The sequence below is a fragment of the Notolepis coatsorum genome, assembly GCF_963971535.1.
Source record: "Notolepis coatsorum genome assembly, chromosome: 7".
Lineage (NCBI taxonomy): Eukaryota > Metazoa > Chordata > Actinopteri > Aulopiformes > Paralepididae > Notolepis > Notolepis coatsorum.
Genome location: NC_140171.1, coordinates 178,348,141 through 178,369,953, shown reverse-complemented (window position 1 = coordinate 178,369,953; position 21,813 = coordinate 178,348,141).

The following is a 21,813-nucleotide window of genomic DNA, read 5'->3' as shown; positions in this document are numbered from 1 at the left end:
GTGGTCGGAGGCCGCAATGGCTCCACCGACCTCTCCAAGGTGGAGCGCTACGACAGAGCAGCGACAGTGGACTGTAGCCGAAGACATGGAGATCCCGCGCTATGGCCTAAGCTGCTGCATAATGCATGGCCTGCCATTTTACATGAGCCAGTACGCTGCTCCCCGTGGAGGAGGAGAGGAGGAAGAGGAGGAGGAGGAGGAGGAGAGGAGGATGAGGAGCAGGAGGAGGAGGGAAAAGGAGGAGAGAGGAGGAAGAGGAGCAGGAGGAGGAGGAGGAGGAGCAGGAGGAGGAGCAGGAGGAGGAGGAGGAGGAGAGAAGAGGAGGATAATGAGGAGGAGGAGCAGGATGAGGAGGAGGAGGAGGAGGAGGAAGATAAGGAAGAGTAGGAGCAGGAGGAGGCGGATGAGAGGAGGAGGACAGGAGAGAGAGGAGGAGAGGAGGAGGAGGAAGATGTGGAAGAGTAGGAGGAGGAGGAGGATGAGGAGGAGGAGGAGGAGGAAGAGGAGGAGGAGGAGGAAGATGTGGAAGAGTAGGAGGGGAGGAGAGGAGGAGGAGGGAGAAGGAGGAGGAGGAAGAGTAGGAACAGGAGGAGGAGGAGGAAGATGAGGAAGAGGAGGGAGGAGGAGAGGAGGAGAGGAGGAGGAGATGTGGAAGAGTAGAGGAGGGGAGGAGGATTAGGAGGAGGAGGAGAAGGAGGAGGAGGAAGAGTAGGATGAGGAGGAGGAGGAAGGGGAGGAGAGTGAGGAAGAGGAAGGCGGCGGAGGAGGAAGAGGAGGAGGAAGATGAGAAGAGTAGAATGAGGAGGAGGAAGATGGGAGAGGAGGAGGAGGAGGAAGAGGAGGAGGAGGAGGCAGCAGGGGATCCATCTAAGAACCTTCAACATTTATTAGACCAAAAGAAATCCTAAGAAATTAATAAATTACTATCAGCCAAAGTGGTGCATTTCTTTCTTCTAGTAATTCAGATAATATCTGTTTTTAGTTTGTGTAATGTAATGTAATCTGTTTTTAGTTTGTGTAATGTAATGTAATATCTGTTTTTAGTTTGTGTAATGTAATGTAATATCTGTTTTTAGTTTGTGTAATGTAATGTAATATCTGTTTTTAGTTTGTGTAAAGCACATCATATGGGAACTTTTATCCATATGGTTGAGCCTGTTAGGAATTGCACCCCCAACCCAAGCAGATTGCAGATCACTCTCTCTATATGGAGGTAAAAAAGAAAATATGGTAAAAATAATTGGCATAAAAAGGGCACTTTTTTATGAGGCACAAAAGGGTAGGTGCTTGTGCACCCGTTGGGCTCTATGTGTGCACGTGCCTGCTTTAACCGCTCCAGTGTTAGCTGCTCAGGGGCCAGTAGTAGAGTGCCTGACCATAGTGTCTTTATACCTGTATCACTGGACATATAAATGCATATTAAATCAAATAAAATTGATTTGTAAAGCCCGAAATCACAAGTTAATGTCCCCATGGGCCGGACAAGTCTTCTTTAAACTATATTCAAGAAGAAACATCCCAATAAATCAAGAACAAAAAACCCACCATGAAATCCAAAATAAATGTAAAGTAATAAATGCAACACTCCCAGACATACCCCAGCGAAGGTAAGGAAAAACCTATAGCAATAGGAAAAAAGCACCACAGGCGATGTGGAGGAGAAAAACCTTAGAAGGGCCGTTCAAGGGGGGATCCCCCTTCTTGGATGTCGGTGATAATAGTGTTGCTATGGATGGGTGGAGAATAAAACAGGCGAATAGTTGGTATGTATGTATATATACGTGTAATAAAACACAAATATGTGCATGCAATAGCAACTGGGGTACATAAGAACATTTTTGAAACATTTAAATATATTACAACTCTGTACATACATGTGATTAGCATTATACTCCGTAGAACAAATGTATATATCTTATACCCAGCTTAATCACTATATTAATATTACTATTGCACTTTACTGTTACATTTGCACTCGGGTTGGATGCCCCACTTATTTTCATTGTAATGTACTTATGCTGTATGATGACAATACATTTCAATGTAATCTAATCTAACTGGTACTATGACCTGAATGATGGTCCTTGAGGTCAGTGATTTGATGCTCTTTTGGTGTTTTGGCGATGGTGGCGTAAGAGAGTGCTGTCTTAACGTAAGAGAGTGCCGTCTTAACAGGTCGTGGGAAATCTTTCATATAGGCATTGGATTGGGTGGAGAGCTGGTGACTGCATGCGAATGCCCTCGTATGCCCTGTGTATGGGGACATGTCACCCATATAGAAACACACCTCTTCAATCAATATCTGAGATGCAAATAAATAAATAACCTTCTTAATAAATATAATATTTATATTGTAGTGGGTTCCATAGAGACATAATTCCCCATGGTATTGTTTTGATGTGTTGATGGGGCACTGTCACTTTAAGGAGGTTGGTTTTGGGTTGGGCTGAGAGGAGACGCCCTGTGTGGGGTTGATAAATGTTTGATTACTACGAGCTGTCAGAAGCTAGCCCGGCATAGTTCTGACAGCTGTCACTTGTGCTACTGCGAAAGTTCTGACACATGGCTTTGTGTTGTCAACTGATAGAAATTGTGCGTTTCTCTATTCCGATGATTTCTACAATATAATATATATATAAATAACTGTCTTTTACTAGTACCTTACTACTATGTACTATGTTACTATCCGTATACTACTACCTACCATGCTAATATGTCTATTATACTATGCACTCAGGGTGTAACACTCAAGTTCAACACTATTTGATGAACAATGCCACTGACCATAAGCTGCCAGAGATGCACATCTCCTGCTGACCAGAAAACCACACACTTTTCTGATAGTGGGGTGCCTGGACACTGAGTCATTTAAAATGTATATGCGAAAGTTTCGTTTTCACTTCTAATTTGAAGATAAGGATCTATAGAACAATTTTGGCTTGAGTGTCAAGGAACCAGTTGAATTTAATAAAAACATATCCAAAATGGCCACAATCGAAATCATGAATTCTTTAATAACGTCTTAATGTTCACACAATTGCTGTGTAATATAATGTTGTATTGCTATTTTAAGTTAATACTGTGTGAGGAATCAACTGGAGTTCAAATATTGATGCTTTGAATATTCTGGTATGGCAAAAATCAAAGATGGCTGCAATTTCTGTATTTATTTCGAATTACGCTTCATAACTTTTATTCTATTAAACCTAGAATGGTGATGTTGGTGCCTGTACCTAGGTTTTCATGAATGAGTAATTGAATACAAATAAAATAAACATGATTGGAGCATATCTTATATGATATTTCACACAATGAGACAATAAATATGTGGAGAACTAGAGTTAGATATGAGAACTGTAAACAACTGTCAGGAATCGCCCTTCGTCAACACAAAGCCCAGGAAGGACACGGTGTCCGTGTGAAACACACACTTCTCAGCCTTAACGAATAGTTGATGCTTGAGGAGACGGTCTAGCACCTCCCGAACGTGCATTTGGTGTTGCACCATATCGCGAGAAAAAATCAGGATATCATCTAAGTAGACAAACACCGACACCCCAATCAAGCCTCGCAGCACGTCGTTAACCAGGGCTTGGAAGACTGCCGGAGCATTAGCCAAACCAAAGGGCATGACCAAATACTCATAGTGCCCATTGGGTGTGTTAAATGCAGTCTTCCACTCGTCTCCCTCTCTAATCCTGACCAGATTGTATGCATTACGTAAGTCAAGTTTAGAAAAGACCTGTGCCCCCTGTAAGCACTCAAAGGCCGTGTCCATGAGAGGTAAAGGATATCGGTTCTTGATGGAAACGTCATTCAATCCCCTATAATCAATGCATGGGCGCTGATCCCCATCTTTCTTATCAACAAAGAAGAAGCCAGCGCCGGCAGGGGAAGTGGACGGGCGTATGTGCCCCGCAAGCAATGCCTCCTCTATGTAGGTGTTCATGGCCAAGGTTTCGGGGTGTGAGAGAGAGAACATTCGCCCGCGAGGCGGGGAGGTACCGGGTAGAAGATTAATGGGACGTATGATCTATGAGGCGGAAGTGCTTTAGCACGCGTCTTGCTAAAAACGTCCGCCAGGTCCCAATAGATCTCAGGCACCCCTATCAAATCGGGATTAGAGGGTAGATCAGAATCTGCCACGCTCCCCACTATCCTGGAGAAAGAGGGAGGAGACAAAAGGGAAGAGGGGGGGGAAGACAAGGGTTTGGGCAAACTCCCGCTGACGATCGACTTGACGTCGGCCGCCGTTGAGAGTTCGCCCGTGCTCCAATTAATGATATGAACACATGACGACAACCAGGGATGACCCAACACCATGACAGAATAGGGGGAAAAGATGACAAAAAATGTAACCCATTCCCACTCCCCACCCGCCACCCGGATGTGTAATGGAAACGTGCGCTGGGTGACGCTCCCACTGCCCAGGGGCCGACCGTCCAGGGCGTAAACCGGTAAGGGAACCCCTAAATCCTCCACTGGGGTTCCCCACTCCTTCACCAATCCCACGTGAATAAAATTGCCCGCCGCCCCTGAGTCAATGAGAGCCTTAGTTCCCCTAATGTCACCCCCACAGTTGATCGCCACCTCAAAGAATTTACGTGAATCAGTGGGTTTGGCAGGAATGAGCCCACCTGCTGGCGCTTTCTCGAAGCCTGACGGCGCACCTTCTATTCCCGACTGGCGCCGAGCCGATACAGCCTGGACCCGACAGCTGCCGAAGCGGTGACCGGTGCGACCGCGCCGGAAGCAGCGTCGCTCTTTGATGAAGCGCTGCCTCTCGTCGTCCGAGAGCGACAGCGCTCCAAGCTGCATGGATTCCTCACCCAGTGGCCCACTCGTATAATGCATGGAAGTATCAACACCAGGAGAAGAAGGAAAACATACCTGGGTGTTGTTGACACGCTCCTTCTCCCTCTCCTGGTGCCGATTGTCCATCTTGATGGCGGTGTTGATCAGCACTTCCAGCTGCTCGGGGATCTCACGCGCGGAGAGCGCATCTCGCATCCGCGCTGAGAGTCCCCTGACGAACAGAACCACGCAGACGTTCTCCGCCCAAGCTGTCTCCCGAGCCAAGATCCGAAAATTGATAGCGTAAGCTGCGACCGTGCGGAGGCCCTGCCGGCAGTCGAGAAGACGACCGCCAGCCTCGAAGATCGAGAGTACCCGGGAAGTATCGAATACTCTTCTCAACTCCCGGGTAAAGGCGTCCAGACTGTCGCAGATTATCGCTCCCGCCTCTAATTCCGCCGTAGCCCAGGAGAGAGCTTGACCGGTGAGTAGCGTGATAATATACGCTACCTGTGCTGTCTCCGATGGAAATGATCGTGGTTGCAGCCGGAAAACGAGTAGACACTGGGTGATGAATTCCCGACAACCATCCGGTGATCCATCATAGCGAGCGGGCGCCTGCAGTCGTGGCTCGTGGGACCGTTCCTGGACCCCGAACACCCCCCGACTCTCCTCTGTGTGGACCGCTGCTTCTCCCGTCGCCGACTGAACTCCAGCCACTCCTTCTTGGGCTTGTCGGGCTGTGGCCAACGCTGACTGCGCCACCGCTTGGGATGAGCCGACGATCCCGTTGAGTCGGACTAACTCGGCGCTGACCAGCTGTTGATGTTCTTCCATCCGTGTCTGGGCCGCTCCCTGCGCCTGGAGCATCTCCATGATGGCCTCCATGGAACTCTGATGGTCAGGTCTTCTGTCAGGAATGGAGGTAGGTGAATTCCAATGGGTGAAGGCAATCACAGAGACGGAGAGTGTTTACTCTTGAACAGGTTCGACTTTAATAGTAAGAACACAGAGTAAATTCTAAGAGAGACAAATGCTAAATAGCACAGGCAGGAATAAGGTAAATAGGAGCTTATTGGAGGTCCAGAGTTGAACCGTCCGCGTTATCCCCGAACGCAATTAGTGAAGACCTGACAATGAACAAGCAGAAGACAGGTAGGTTACATAGACACCAAATACCAACATTCCACACACACCCCTGTGACAGCCAATCAGGAACCACCCCTAAGTGACAGCACTAATTGACAGGGAAAGGACAGGTGACAAGCCCAGTGACATATGCCAGGAATGTGGGTGGTCACCGACCTCAGTCGGTGTCCAGAACGTAACAAACAACAAAAGAACAAATGATGATTGTGAATGAATGAATGAATGAAAAGTTTATTTTATTCTTCTTATTTCTTCAACCAACTCACAGTGTCTTGATCCGTCAGACCAAACAATCATAACAACAAATTAAAAAAATCCTTAAAGAAAAAAAACATAAAAAAAAAGAACAAAGAAAAAACAGGAATTATAAACAAAAGAGCAATGTGTTTGGTTGGCAGACATGTCCAAAAAAAGGAGTAGAGGGAAGCTTAGCTTATTGATCCCTACCCCCTTACATTTGTATTTGTTCTTCCATTAATATTACTAGAATTTACATAATTTAGTATATTACAATATAGAATATTATTTTTACTTATATTAAAAGTTTACAATAAAAAACATGATTCACTTGACAGCAGTGAATGTTATGGTTTGTAACCGACCCCAATCGCACAACACAAGACAGGTATGAGAGTAAGCCAAAACAGGGCATTTATTCAATACAAACAAAAAGCGGCACTGTCCCTTTAAGGGAGAACACAAAAATACTGGAAACAAAGAAATAGGGAAAAATGTGGCACTGTGCCTTTAAGAGGCGAGCAGGCTAAGGGGCTAAGGCTAAAGGACAGGGCCAGGGCAAAAAGGTCAGGGCAGGAACAGGGGCACTGGAGAGGGGGAAACAGGGACAGAGGCCCGGGGAGGTGGGCTGGAGACAAGGACAGAGAAACAGGGTTAAGGCCTTGGACAGGGCGAGGGCCAGAGCTGCTTACAGGGATGGCAGGGTTCAGACGGCGGAGGCCTGGCAAGGAGATCCTCCTCGGAAGTGAAGAGACGCATCCTCCCGTGGGATAGGAAGCGATGCGCGCCGGCTTGAGCGTCTGGAGTAGGAGCGCGCCGGCTTGAAGAGACGCATCCTCCCGTGGGATAGGAAGCGATGCGCGCCGGCTTGAGCGTCTGGAGTAGGAGCGCGCCGGCTTGAAGAGACGCATCCTCCCATGGGATAGGAAGCGATGCGCGCCGGCTTGAGCGTCTGGAGTAGGAGCGCGCCGGCTTGAAGAGACGCATCCTCCCGTGGGATAGGAAGCGATGCGCGCCGGCTTGAGCGTCTGGAGTAGGAGCGCGCCGGCTTGAAGAGACGCATCCTCCCGTGGGATAGGAAGCGATGCACGCCGGCTTGAGCGTCTGGAGTAGGAGCGCGCCGGCTTGAAGAGACGCATCCTCCCGTGGGATAGGAAGCGATGCGCGCCGGCTTGAGCGTCTGGAGTAGGAGCGCGCCGGCTTGAAGAGACGCATCCTCCCGTGGGATAGGAAGCGATGCGTGCCGGCTTGAGCGTCTGGAGTAGGAGCGCGCCGGCTTGAAGAGACGCATCCTCCCGTGGGATAGGAAGCGATGCGCGCCGGCTTGAGCGTCTGGAGTAGGAGCGCGCCGGCTTGAAGAGACGCATCCTCCCGTGGGATAGGAAGCGATGCGCGCCGGCTTGAGCGTCTGGAGTTGGAGCGCGCCGGCTTGACGTCTGGAGTGGGACACTGGAAAACCTCCCGTAGAGGATTAGAGAGCGTAGACGGTGTCCCACTCCAGGCAAACGGCGACAGGTGGTGATGGCTGGCACCTCGTCTCACGCCGGAGACGCGGCAGGTGATGGTAACGTCCAGGACTCCATGAACACTGAACACAGAAAAGGATAAAGAGTCCAGAACAAAGAACCAGCATACAGAACGACCCGACCAGGACTGAAGGGGAGGTCCAGGTATTTAAAGCCCTCTGGGGCGCTAATCATAACTTATCACAGCTGTGAAAGGTAGTCCAAGGGTGGGGGCTGTTGAAGAGCAGAGGAGAGTAAAACATCGCGAGGGTGGGGGCTGGTGAGGTGAGGAGAACAGGGAATTAAAGGTCCAGGGAACAGGCGAAACCTCACAGTACCCCCCCCCTCCACGGGAGCCACCAGGCGACCCAAAAAATCAGACAATGGGGCAGGGGAAACGACAAAGCAACAAACAAAAAAAATTGGGCCATGCTAGCAGGGGAAGATACACCAAAAGTGGGGCTAGCAGAGGGACAGGGAAGCTGCCAGGGCACTGCTAGCTACAGGGCCTATGCTAGCTGTACTGCTACATTAACATAGAGGCTGCGCTAGCTGCCGGAGCTAGGCTAGCAGACAGGGCTGGAACAGCATGAGAGAACAAGCTAGCTGGAAGGACAGTCCTAGCTGTGGGGAAACTGACCTTGCTAGCTGTAGGGGCAGTCCTAGCAGTGAGGAAACTGACCTTGCTAGCTGAAGGGGCAGTCCTAGCAGTGGGGAAACTGACCTTGCTAGCTGAAGGGGCAGTCCTAGCAGTGGGGAAACTGACCTTGCTAGCTGAAGGGGCAGTCCTAGCAGCGGGGAAACTGACCATACTAGCTGAAGGGGCAGTCCTAGCAGTGGGGAAAACTGACCTTGCTAGCTGAAGGGGCAGTCCTAGCAGTGGGGAAACTGACCTTGCTAGCTGAAGGGGCAGTCCTAGCAGTGGGGAAACTGACCTTGCTAGCTGAAGGGCAGTCCTAGCAGTGGGGAAACTGACCTTGCTAGCTGAAGGGGCAGTCCTAGCAGTGGGGAAACTGACCTTGCTAGCTGAAGGGGCAGTCCTAGCAGTGGGGAAACTGACCTTGCTAGCTGAAGGGGCAGTCCTAGCAGTGGGGAAACTGACCTTGCTAGCTGAAGGGGCAGTCCTAGCAGTGGGGAAACTGACCTTGCTAGCTGAAGGGGCAGTCCTAGCAGTGGGGAAACTGACCTTGCTAGCTGAAGGGGCAGTCCTAGCAGTGGGGAAAACTGACCTTGCTAGCTGAAGGGGCAGTCCTAGCAGTGGGGAAAACTGACCTTGCTAGCTGAAGGGGCAGTCCTAGCAGTGGGGAAACTGACCTTGCTAGCTGAAGGGGCAGTCCTAGCAGTGGGGAAAACTGACCTTGCTAGCTGAAGGGGCAGTCCTAGCAGTGGGGAAACTGACCTTGCTAGCTGAAGGGGCAGTCCTAGCAGTGGGGAAACTGACCTTGCTAGCTGAAGGGGCAGTCCTAGCAGTGGGGAAACTGACCTTGCTAGCTGAAGGGGCAGTCCTAGCAGTGGGGAAACTGACCTTGCTAGCTGAAGGGGCAGTCCTAGCAGTGGGGAAAACTGACCTTGCTAGCTGAAGGGGCAGTCCTAGCAGTGGGGAAACTGACCTTGCTAGCTGAAGGGGCAGTCCTAGCAGTGGGGAAACTGACCTTGCTAGCTGAAGGGGCAGTCCTAGCAGTGGGGAACAGGGTAGCTAACCGGGGAGCTAACGAGGCTAACAGGGAAGCTAACAAGGGAGACTAACGAGGGCTAACAGGGGAGCTAACAGGGGAGACTAACGAGGCTAACAGGGGAGCTAACAGGGGAGACTAACGAGGCTAACAGGGGAGCTAACAGGGGAGCTAACAAGAGAACTAACAGGGGAAACTAAAAGGAGCTAGAGGGAGCTAGAGTGGGTTAGAGGGAACTAAAAAGGGCAAACTCAACATACACTGTCTGTGCTGGCTGGGGTCGTCGATGGGTCGGGTCGTACTGTTATGGTTTGTAACCGACCCCAATCGCACAACACAAGACAGGTATGAGAGTAAGCCAAAACAGGGCATTTATTCAATACAAACAAAAAGCGGCACTGTCCCTTTAAGGGAGAACACAAAAATACTGGAAACAAAGAAATAGGGAAAAATGTGGCACTGTGCCTTTAAGAGGCGAGCAGGCTAAGGGGCTAAGGCTAAAGGACAGGGCCAGGGCAAAAAGGTCAGGGCAGGAACAGGGGCACTGGAGAGGGGGAAACAGGGACAGAGGCCCGGGGAGGCGGGCTGGAGACAAGGACAGAGAAACAGGGTTAAGGCCTTGGACAGGGCGAGGGCCAGAGCTGCTTACAGGGATGGCAGGGTTCAGACGGCGGAGGCCTGGCAAGGAGATCCTCCTCGGAAGTGAAGAGACGCATCCTCCCGTGGGATAGGAAGCGATGCGCGCCGGCTTGAGCGTCTGGAGTAGGAGCGCGCCGGCTTGAAGAGACGCATCCTCCCGTGGGATAGGAAGCGATGCGCGCCGGCTTGAGCGTCTGGAGTAGGAGCGCGCCGGCTTGAAGAGACACATCCTCCCGTGGGATAGGAAGCGATGCGCGCCGGCTTGAGCGTCTGGAGTAGGAGCGCGCCGGCCTGAAGAGACGCATCCTCCCGTGGGATAGGAAGCGATGCGCGCCGGCTTGAACGTCTGGAGTAGGAGCGCGCCGGCTTGAAGAGACGCATCCTCCCGTGGGATAGGAAGCGATGCGCGCCGGCTTGAGCGTCTGGAGTAGGAGCGCGCCGGCTTAAAGAGACGCATCCTCCCGTGGGATAGGAAGCGATGCGCGCCGGCTTGAGCGTCTGGAGTAGGAGCGCGCCGGCTTGAAGAGACGCATCCTCCCGTGGGATAGGAAGCGATGCGCGCCGGCTTGAGCGTCTGGAGTAGGAGCGCGCCGGCTTGAAGAGACGCATCCTCCCGTGGGATAGGAAGCGATGCGCGCCGGCTTGAGCGTCTGGAGTAGGAGCGCGCCGGCTTGAAGAGACGCATCCTCCCGTGGGATAGGAAGCGATGCGCGCCGGCTTGAGCGTCTGGAGTAGGAGCGCGCCGGCTTGAAGAGACGCATCCTCCCGTGGGATAGGAAGCGATGCGCGCCGGCTTGAGCGTCTGGAGTTGGAGCGCGCCGGCTTGACGTCTGGAGTGGGACACTGGAAAACCTCCCGTAGAGGATTAGAGAGCATAGACGGTGTCCCACTCCAGGCAAACGGCGACAGGTGGTGATGGCTGGCACCTCGTCTCACGCCGGAGACGCGGCAGGTGATGGTAACGTCCAGGACTCCATGAACACTTAACACAGAAAAGGATAAAGAGTCCAGAACAAAAAACCAGCATACAGAACGACCCGACCAGGACTGGAGGGGAGGTCCAGGTATTTAAAGCCCTCTGGGGCGCTAATCATAACTTATCACAGCTGTGAAAGGTAGTCCAAGGGTGGGGGCTGTTGAAGAGCAGAGGAGAGTAAAACATCGCGAGGGTGGGGGCTGGTGAGGTGAGGAGAACAGGGAATTAAAGGTCCAGGGAACAGGCGAAACCTCACAGTACCCCCCCCCTCCACGGGAGCCACTAGGCGACCCAAAAAATCAGACAATGGGGCAGGGGAAACGACAAAGCAACAAACAAAAAAAATTGGGCCATACTAGCAGGGGAAGCTACACCAAAAGTGGGGCTAACAGAGGGACAGGGAAGCTGCCAGGGCACTGGTAGCTACAGGGCCTATGCTAGCTGTACTGCTACATTAACATAGAGGCTGCGCTAGCTGCCGGAGCTAGGCTAGCAGACAGGGCTGGAACAGCATGAGAGAACAAGCTAGCTGGAAGGACAGTCCTAGCTGTGGGGAAACTGACCTTGCTAGCTGTAGGGGCAGTCCTAGCAGTGAGGAAACTGACCTTGCTAGCTGAAGGGGCAGTCCTAGCAGTGGGGAAACTGACCTTGCTAGCTGAAGGGGCAGTCCTAGCAGTGGGGAAACTGACCTTGCTAGCTGAAGGGGCAGTCCTAGCAGCGGGGAAACTGACCATACTAGCTGAAGGGGCAGTCCTAGCAGTGGGGAAAACTGACCTTGCTAGCTGAAGGGGCAGTCCTAGCAGTGGGGAAACTGACCTTGCTAGCTGAAGGGGCAGTCCTAGCAGTGGGGAAACTGACCTTGCTACTGTAGCTGAAGGGCAGTCCTAGCAGTGGGGAAACTGACCTTGCTAGCTGAAGGGGCAGTCCTAGCAGTGGGGAAACTGACCTTGCTAGCTGAAGGGGCAGTCCTAGCAGTGGGGAAACTGACCTTGCTAGCTGAAGGGGCAGTCCTAGCAGTGGGGAAACTGACCTTGCTAGCTGAAGGGGCAGTCCTAGCAGTGGGGAAACTGACCTTGCTAGCTGAAGGGGCAGTCCTAGCAGTGGGGAAACTGACCTTGCTAGCTGAAGGGGCAGTCCTAGCAGTGGGGAAAACTGACCTTGCTAGCTGAAGGGGCAGTCCTAGCAGTGGGGAAAACTGACCTTGCTAGCTGAAGGGGCAGTCCTAGCAGTGGGGAAACTGACCTTGCTAGCTGAAGGGGCAGTCCTAGCAGTGGGGAAAACTGACCTTGCTAGCTGAAGGGGCAGTCCTAGCAGTGGGGAAACTGACCTTGCTAGCTGAAGGGGCAGTCCTAGCAGTGGGGAAACTGACCTTGCTAGCTGAAGGGGCAGTCCTAGCAGTGGGGAAACTGACCTTGCTAGCTGAAGGGGCAGTCCTAGCAGTGGGGAAACTGACCTTGCTAGCTGAAGGGGCAGTCCTAGCAGTGGGGAAAACTGACCTTGCTAGCTGAAGGGGCAGTCCTAGCAGTGGGGAAACTGACCTTGCTAGCTGAAGGGGCAGTCCTAGCAGTGGGGAAACTGACCTTGCTAGCTGAAGGGGCAGTCCTAGCAGTGGGGAACAGGGTAGCTAACCGGGGAGCTAACGAGGCTAACAGGGAAGCTAACAAGGGAGACTAACGAGGGCTAACAGGGGAGCTAACAGGGGAGACTAACGAGGCTAACAGGGGAGCTAACAGGGGAGACTAACGAGGCTAACAGGGGAGCTAACAGGGGAGCTAACAAGAGAACTAACAGGGGAAACTAAAAGGAGCTAGAGGGAGCTAGAGTGGGTTAGAGGGAACTAAAAAGGGCAAACTCAACATACACTGTCTGTGCTGGCTGGGGTCGTCGACGGGTCGGGTCGTACTGTTATGGTTTGTAACCGACCCCAATCGCACAACACAAGACAGGTATGAGAGTAAGCCAAAACAGGGCATTTATTCAATACAAACAAAAAGCGGCACTGTCCCTTTAAGGGAGAACACAAAAATACTGGAAACAAAGAAATAGGGAAAAATGTGGCACTGTGCCTTTAAGAGGCGAGCAGGCTAAGGGGCTAAGGCTAAAGGACAGGGCCAGGGCAAAAAGGTCAGGGCAGGAACAGGGGCACTGGAGAGGGGGAAACAGGGACAGAGGCCCGGGGAGGCGGGCTGGAGACAAGGACAGAGAAACAGGGTTAAGGCCTTGGACAGGGCGAGGGCCAGAGCTGCTTACAGGGATGGCAGGGTTCAGACGGCGGAGGCCTGGCAAGGAGATCCTCCTCGGAAGTAAAGAGACGCATCCTCCCGTGGGATAGGAAGCGATGCGCGCCGGCTTGAGCGTCTGGAGTAGGAGCGCGCCGGCTTGAAGAGACGCATCCTCCCGTGGGATAGGAAGCGATGCGCGCCGGCTTGAGCGTCTGGAGTAGGAGCGCGCCGGCTTGAAGAGACACATCCTCCCGTGGGATAGGAAGCGATGCGCGCCGGCTTGAGCGTCTGGAGTAGGAGCGCGCCGGCCTGAAGAGACGCATCCTCCCGTGGGATAGGAAGCGATGCGCGCCGGCTTGAGCGTCTGGAGTAGGAGCGCGCCGGCTTGAAGAGACGCATCCTCCCGTGGGATAGGAAGCGATGCGCGCCGGCTTGAGCGTCTGGAGTAGGAGCGCGCCGGCTTGAAGAGTCGCATCCTCCCGTGGGATAGGAAGCGATGCGCGCCGGCTTGAGCGTCTGGAGTAGGAGCGCGCCGGCTTGAAGAGACGCATCCTCCCGTGGGATAGGAAGCGATGCGCGCCGGCTTGAGCGTCTGGAGTAGGAGCGCGCCGGCTTGAAGAGACGCATCCTCCCGTGGGATAGGAAGCGATGCGCGCCGGCTTGAGCGTCTGGAGTAGGAGCGCGCCGGCTTGAAGAGACGCATCCTCCCGTGGGATAGGAAGCGATGCGCGCCGGCTTGAGCGTCTGGAGTTGGAGCACGCCGGCTTGACGTCTGGAGTGGGACACTGGAAAACCTCCCGTAGAGGATTAGAGAGCGTAGACGGTGTCCCACTCCAGGCAAACGGCGACAGGTGGTGATGGCTGGCACCTCGTCTCACGCCGGAGACGCGGCAGGTGATGGTAACGTCCAGGACTCCATGAACACTTAACACAGAAAAGGATAAAGAGTCCAGAACAAAGAACCAGCATACAGAACGACCCGACCAGGACTGGAGGGGAGGTCCAGGTATTTAAAGCCCTCTGGGGCGCTAATCATAACTTATCACAGCTGTGAAAGGTAGTCCAAGGGTGGGGGCTGTTGAAGAGCAGAGGAGAGTAAAACATCGCGAGGGTGGGGGCTGGTGAGGTGAGGAGAACAGGGAATTAAAGGTCCAGGGAACAGGCGAAACCTCACAGTACCCCCCCCTCCACGGGAGCCACCAGGCGACCCAAAAAATCAGACAATGGGGCAGGGGAAACGACAAAGCAACAAAAAAAAAATTGGGCCATGCTAGCAGGGGAAGCTACACCAAAAGTGGGGCTAGCAGAGGGACAGGGAAGCTGCCAGGGCACTGCTAGCTACAGGGCCTATGCTAGCTGTACTGCTACATTAACATAGAGGCTGCGCTAGCTGCCGGAGCTAGGCTAGCAGACAGGGCTGGAACAGCATGAGAGAACAAGCTAGCTGGAAGGACAGTCCTAGCTGTGGGGAAACTGACCTTGCTAGCTGTAGGGGCAGTCCTAGCAGTGAGGAAACTGACCTTGCTAGCTGAAGGGGCAGTCCTAGCAGTGGGGAAACTGACCTTGCTAGCTGAAGGGTCAGTCCTAGCAGTGGGGAAACTGACCTTGCTAGCTGAAGGGGCAGTCCTAGCAGCGGGGAAACTGACCATACTAGCTGAAGGGGCAGTCCTAGCAGTGGGGAAAACTGACCTTGCTAGCTGAAGGGGCAGTCCTAGCAGTGGGGAAACTGACCTTGCTAGCTGAAGGGGCAGTCCTAGCAGTGGGGAAACTGACCTTGCTAGCTGAAGGGCAGTCCTAGCAGTGGGGAAACTGACCTTGCTAGCTGAAGGGGCAGTCCTAGCAGTGGGGAAACTGACCTTGCTAGCTGAAGGGGCAGTCCTAGCAGTGGGGAAACTGACCTTGCTAGCTGAAGGGGCAGTCCTAGCAGTGGGGAAACTGACCTTGCTAGCTGAAGGGGCAGTCCTAGCAGTGGGGAAACTGACCTTGCTAGCTGAAGGGGCAGTCCTAGCAATGGCGAAACTGACCTTGCTAGCTGAAGGGGCAGTCCTAGCAGTGGGGAAAACTGACCTTGCTAGCTGAAGGGGCAGTCCTAGCAGTGGGGAAAACTGACCTTGCTAGCTGAAGGGGCAGTCCTAGCAGTGGGGAAACTGACCTTGCTAGCTGAAGGGGCAGTCCTAGCAGTGGGGAAACTGACCTTGCTAGCTGAAGGGGCAGTCCTAGCAGTGGGGAAACTGACCTTGCTAGCTGAAGGGGCAGTCCTAGCAGTGGGGAAACTGACCTTGCTAGCTGAAGGGGCAGTCCTAGCAGTGGGGAAACTGACCTTGCTAGCTGAAGGGGCAGTCCTAGCAGTGGGGAAACTGACCTTGCTAGCTGAAGGGGCAGTCCTAGCAGTGGGGAAAACTGACCTTGCTAGCTGAAGGGGCAGTCCTAGCAGTGGGGAAACTGACCTTGCTAGCTGAAGGGGCAGTCCTAGCAGTGGGGAAACTGACCTTGCTAGCTGAAGGGGCAGTCCTAGCAGTGGGGAACAGGGTAGCTAACCGGGGAGCTAACGAGGCTAACAGGGAAGCTAACAAGGGAGACTAACGAGGGCTAACAGGGGAGCTAACAGGGGAGACTAACAAGGCTAACAGGGGAGCTAACAGGGGAGACTAACGAGGCTAACAGGGGAGCTAACAGGGGAGCTAACAAGAGAACTAACAGGGGAAACTAAAAGGAGCTAGAGAGAGCTAGAGTGGGTTAGAGGGAACTAAAAAGGGCAAACTCAACATACACTGTCTGTGCTGGCTGGGGTCGTCGACGGGTCGGGTCGTACTGTTATGGTTTGTAACCGACCCCAATCGCACAACACAAGACAGGTATGAGAGTAAGCCAAAACAGGGCATTTATTCAATACAAACAAAAAGCGGCACTGTCCCTTTAAGGGAGAACACAAAAATACTGGAAACAAAGAAATAGGGAAAAATGTGGCACTGTGCCTTTAAGAGGCGAGCAGGCTAAGGGGCTAAGGCTAAAGGACAGGGCAAAAAGGTCAGGGCAGGAACAGGGGCACTGGAGAGGGGGAAACAGGGACAGAGGCCCGGGGAGGCTGGAGACAAGGACAGAGAAACAGGGTTAAGGCCTTGGACAGGGCGAGGGCCAGAGCTGCTTACAGGGATGGCAGGGTTCAGACGGCGGAGGCCTGGCAAGGAGATCCTCCTCGGAAGTGAAGAGACGCATCCTCCCGTGGGATAGGAAGCGATGTGCGCCGGCTTGAGCGTCTGGAGTAGGAGCGCGCCGGCTTGAAGAGACGCATCCTCCCGTGGGATAGGAAGCGATGCGCGCCGGCTTGAGCGTCTGGAGTAGGAGCGCGCCGGCTTGAAGAGACGCATCCTCCCGTGGGATAGGAAGCGATGCGCGCCGGCTTGAGCGTCTGGAGTAGGAGCGCGCCGGCTTGAAGAGACGCATCCTCCCGTGGGATAGGAAGCGATGCGCGCCGGCTTGAGCGTCTGGAGTAGGAGCGCGCCGGCTTGAACAGACGCATCCTGCCGTGGGATAGGAAGCGATGCGCGCCGGCTTGAGCGTCTGGAGTAGGAGCGCGCCGGCTTGAAGAGACGCATCCTCCCGTGGGATAGGAAGCGATGCGCGCCGGTTTGAGCGTCTGGAGTAGGAGCGCGCCGGCTTGAAGAGACGCATCCTCCCGTGGGATAGGAAGCGATGCGCGCCGGCTTGAGCGTCTGGAGTAGGAGCGCGCCGGCTTGAAGAGACGCATCCTCCCGTGGGATAGGAAGCGATGCGCGCCGGCTTGAGCGTCTGGAGTAGGAGCGCGCCGGCTTGAAGAGACGCATCCTCCCGTGGGATAGGAAGCGATGCGCGCCGGCTTGAGCGTCTGGAGTAGGAGCGCGCCGGCTTGAAGAGACGCATCCTCCCGTGGGATAGGAAGCGATGCGCGCCGGCTTGAGCGTCTGGAGTAGGAGCGCCCCGGCTTGAAGAGACGCATCCTCCCGTGGGATAGGAAGCGATGCGCGCCGGCTTGAGCGTCTGGAGTTGGAGCGCGCCGGCTTGACGTCTGGAGTTGGACACTGGAAAACCTCCCGTAGAGGATTAGAGAGCGTAGACGGTGTCCCACTCCAGGCAAACGGCGACAGGTGGTGATGGCTGGCACCTCGTCTCACGCCGGAGACGCGGCAGGTGATGGTAACGTCCAGGACTCCATGAACACTGAACACAGAAAAGGATAAAGAGTCCAGAACAAAGAACCAGCATACAGAACAACCCGACCAGGACTGGAGGGGAGGTCCAGGTATTTAAAGCCCTCTGGGGCGCTAATCATAACTTATCACAGCTGTGAAAGGTAGTCCAAGGGTGGGGGCTGTTGAAGAGCAGAGGAGAGTAAAACATCGTGAGGGTGGGGGCTGGTGAGGTGAGGAGAACAGGGAATTAAAGGTCCAGGGAACAGGCGAAACCTCACAGTGAATATAGTACATCACTACATAGACAATATAACATAATTTTGTTTATCCTCACTACTCATTTCTGTATTTTTCTAATGTGTATTTTTTTAACTGCTTTTTAAATTGTGCCACATGTTTACTCAGTTTGATGTAATCGGGTAAATTATTCCACAACTTCACTCCACACACCGATATGCACATGCTTTTCAGCGTGGTGTGTACCATTGGTTGTTTGAGATTCCCTCTCCCTCTTAAATTATATTCACCTTCCCTGTCTCTGAACCATTTTTGAATGTTGCCTGGGATTAGCTTATATCTGGCTTTGTATACAATGAGGGCAGTTTTGTAATCCACTAGGTCCATACATTTCAATGCTTGTAGCTTTATAAATAAGTTATTGGTGTGTTCATAATATCCTACATTGTTGATTATTCGTATTGCTTTTTTTTGCATGGTGCATATTGGCTGTAGAGTGCTTTTGTAGGTATTACCCCACACCTCCGCACAGTAGCTCATATATGGTAGGAAGAGTGTACAGTACAGTGTATACAGTGTTTTTTGGTTTAGAATGTGTCTTATCTTGCATAAAGCACCAACACTCCGTTCCAATTTAGTCGTGACATATTTGATATGAGGTTTCCAGTTGAGTTTGTGGTCTATTATCACACCCAGAAATGTATTTTCAAATACCCTCTCCAGTTTAATACTATCAATCCTTAGTTCAACCGGTGTATTTACTTGTATATCACGTTTACCAAATATCATGAATTTGGTTTTTTTAATATTTAATGATAATTTATTTACATCAAACCACACTTTCAGCTTGGTTAGCTCAGCTGCGACATCCTTTAAAAGCATTTGGAGGTTCTCTCCCTCACAGAAGACATTTGTATCGTCAGCTAAAATTACATTTTTCAATATTTTAGACGCATTACCTATATCATTTATGTACAGTATGAATAGTTTCGGGCCCAGAATTTACCCTTGCAGCACACCACAGATTATGTTTGACTGAGTGGACCTGTACTCCCCCAACTGCACAAACTGTTGTCTTTGTTCTAAGTAACTCTTTAACCATTTGAGCCCTACTCCTCTGATCCCATACCTTTCCAATTTTAGTAGCAGAATATCATGATTTATAGTGTCAAACGCCTTCTTCAGATCTATGAAGACCCCATTGCAAACTTCTTATTATCAATTATGCTTGTCAGTTCTTCTACTAGGTCCATTAGTGCCAATGACGTTGAATGATTCGATCTAAATCCATATTGACTGTCTATAAGTAATGCGTGTTCATCAATGAAACTGTCCAATGAAGAACGTCCTCATCACAAGAAAGGATCTGCATCTCAGCACCAATGTCAACGCCATGCCAAAGACCTGATGGAGGTGTTGCTGAGCAATGGGAATCCCTTTGAGGAGGGCAGTAAAGACCTGGTTACATTCAGTGTCTCCCAAACTCTGGGTCGCGGACCTGTTTTTATTGGGTCGCCAATTTAAAAAAAGAAAAAAGTAAGCTGTAGAAGTGTTGATTCAGTTTGGCACCACATACTTATGTGAATCTGGGTTTTCTACTCTAGCATACCTGAAAAACAAATACAGAAACAGACTAAATGCTCAGCATGACCTCATAATAGCACTTTCAAAAACCAAGCCCAGAATAGATCTGCTGGTTGAAAACTTCAACCAGCCACATACCTCTCATTAGATTTCATTGTGCCATAGATGAAATATTATACCCCTTCTAGCATGTCAGTTCAGTAGAATTTTTAAATAAGTCAGTACAAATTAATCAGAATGTTGCTCAATGTTGGGGTTTAAGGTTGAGGGACGGAGGGAGGGGGTAAGAAATGGAGAGTTGAAAAAGGGGTGAGAAATAGAAAGGAGAGTAGAACATGTTTGTTTTTAAAAGTGTTACAAAATTGTATGTACATATTATATGTTATGTGGTGGTGAGAAACTTAACATTACACTCTGATTATTGCTGTGATGTACTTTTATAATTAAATAAATACATTTCATATACATTTGAAATTCATGGTGTGTTGTGTTCTTTATCAGTAGTTTATAAATGTATGTTTTTATTTTTATTTTTTTATGATCTTTCTTTCCCCCCCCTTCTTTTTCCGTTTTTTCTCCCATCCCAATGTTAGTCGTTATGCCAATTCCCAATCCCCTTCCTGGTCGTTGCGACCTCTACCCCCTACCGTCGGTCTGGGAGGGCGGAGACTATCACATGCTTCCTCCGACACATGTGTAGCCAGCCCGCCGCTTCTTTTCACCTGGCAGCGCAGACTCTCCCTGGGAGAGTGTAACATGTGGAAGGTCACACTACCTCCCCCAGATCCTTCCCTTGCTGTGCAGGCGCCCCGACCGAACTGTAGGAGTCGCTGTTTACAACGACCAGGACCCACCCTCGCCGGGTTTCCCACCCGCTAACACTGCCAATTGTGTCAGTATGGACGGTCGGCCAACCCGGAAGCACCACAGCTGGATTCGATCCCCCATTTCATGCTGATCCATATTTAATACGACAGCTGCACCCTAAATTGTAAGAGGGGGCAAATGGCACTTGTTCTCATTAGAAAAAACGAAAACAGAGCTTTATTGAAATCACCAAATTATTTTTTAATGCAATTAAGAGTAAATGCATTTCAGTTTTAGTGATAGTCAAATCATTCTATAAATATCGTATCTGATAGATTTAGTTCATTGATGATGCCTGGTAATATCTGATATCTGTGTTTAGGCTGCACACTGCTCTCTGTGTCTCTCTCCCCCTGCATGTGGCGTGACCTGATGACCTCTGGCTAGAGGTTCCTTCTACACAGGGCCCCGTGCACACACATGCAAAATCATGTAGCAGAACATGCAAAATCCTAGTTCCCTTGGCACTCTCTCTCTCTGGCACATCAGAGCACTCACAGATAATTGATAGGTTTTTCAGTTATGCATGCAAAATCATGTCCCTCCCTTTCAGCACACACACACACACACACACACACACACACACACACACACACACACACACACACACACACACACACACACAAGCACACACCACACAAACACCCATACATACACACACAGAGACATACACACACACCCCCCTCCCCTTTCTCAAGAGTGTATAAAGTGACATGTAATATGGACATTCTGCTCTCTTTTGTCTACTGGTGATGTGCCCGCGCGGGGTGACTGACTGTCTTCTTCTCTAATGAATAAAAGCTCCGTTTGAGAAATACTCTGTCTCCGCTTCGTCTTTCGGCCGACTGGTTCACAACTAAATCAATTAAGAACTCACGACCAGGGATAGGCTAATCCCTAACATATCCAAGCCTTGTAGTGTAATTGACCAAACAGCCATTTGCAATTCTATTTATTCTGACTATACCCCCCCTAAGAGTTTCTGTTTACATAGTAACAGAATAGTGAAATGTTTTCGTGGGCTCCCACCGTGTCCTGCCCATGTTCTATATGTACCCAGTGAGCTCTGTACCTAGACAACATTACAACAGTGTCCTGCCCATGTTCTATATGTACCCAGTGAGCTCTGTACCTAGACAACATTACAACAGTGTCCTGCCCATGTTCTATATGTACCCGGTGAGCTCTGTACCTAGACAACATTACAACAGTGTCCTGCCCATGTTCTATATGTACCCAGTGAGCTCTGTACCTAGACAACATTACAATAGTATCCTGCCCATGTTCTATATGTACCCAGTGAGCTCTGTACCTAGACAACATTACAACAGTGTCCTGCCCATGTTCTATATGTACCCAGTGAGCTCTGTACGGTGACAACATTACAACAGTGTCCTGCCCATGTTCTATATGTACCCAGTGAGCTCTGTACCTATAGACAACATTACAACAGTGTCCTGCCCATGTTCTATATGTACCCAGTGAGCTCTGTACGGTGACAACATTACAACAGTGTCCTGCCCATGTTCTATATGTACCCAGTGAGCTCTGTACGTTGACAACATTACAATAGTGTCCTGCCCATGTTCTATATGTACCCAATGAGCTCTGTGCGGTGACAACATTACAATAGTGTCCTGCCGATGTTCTATATGTACCCAGTGAGCTCTGTACCTAGACAACATTACAACAGTGTCCTGCCCATGTTCTATATGTACCCAGTGAGCTCTGTACCTAGACAACATTACAATAGTGTCCTGC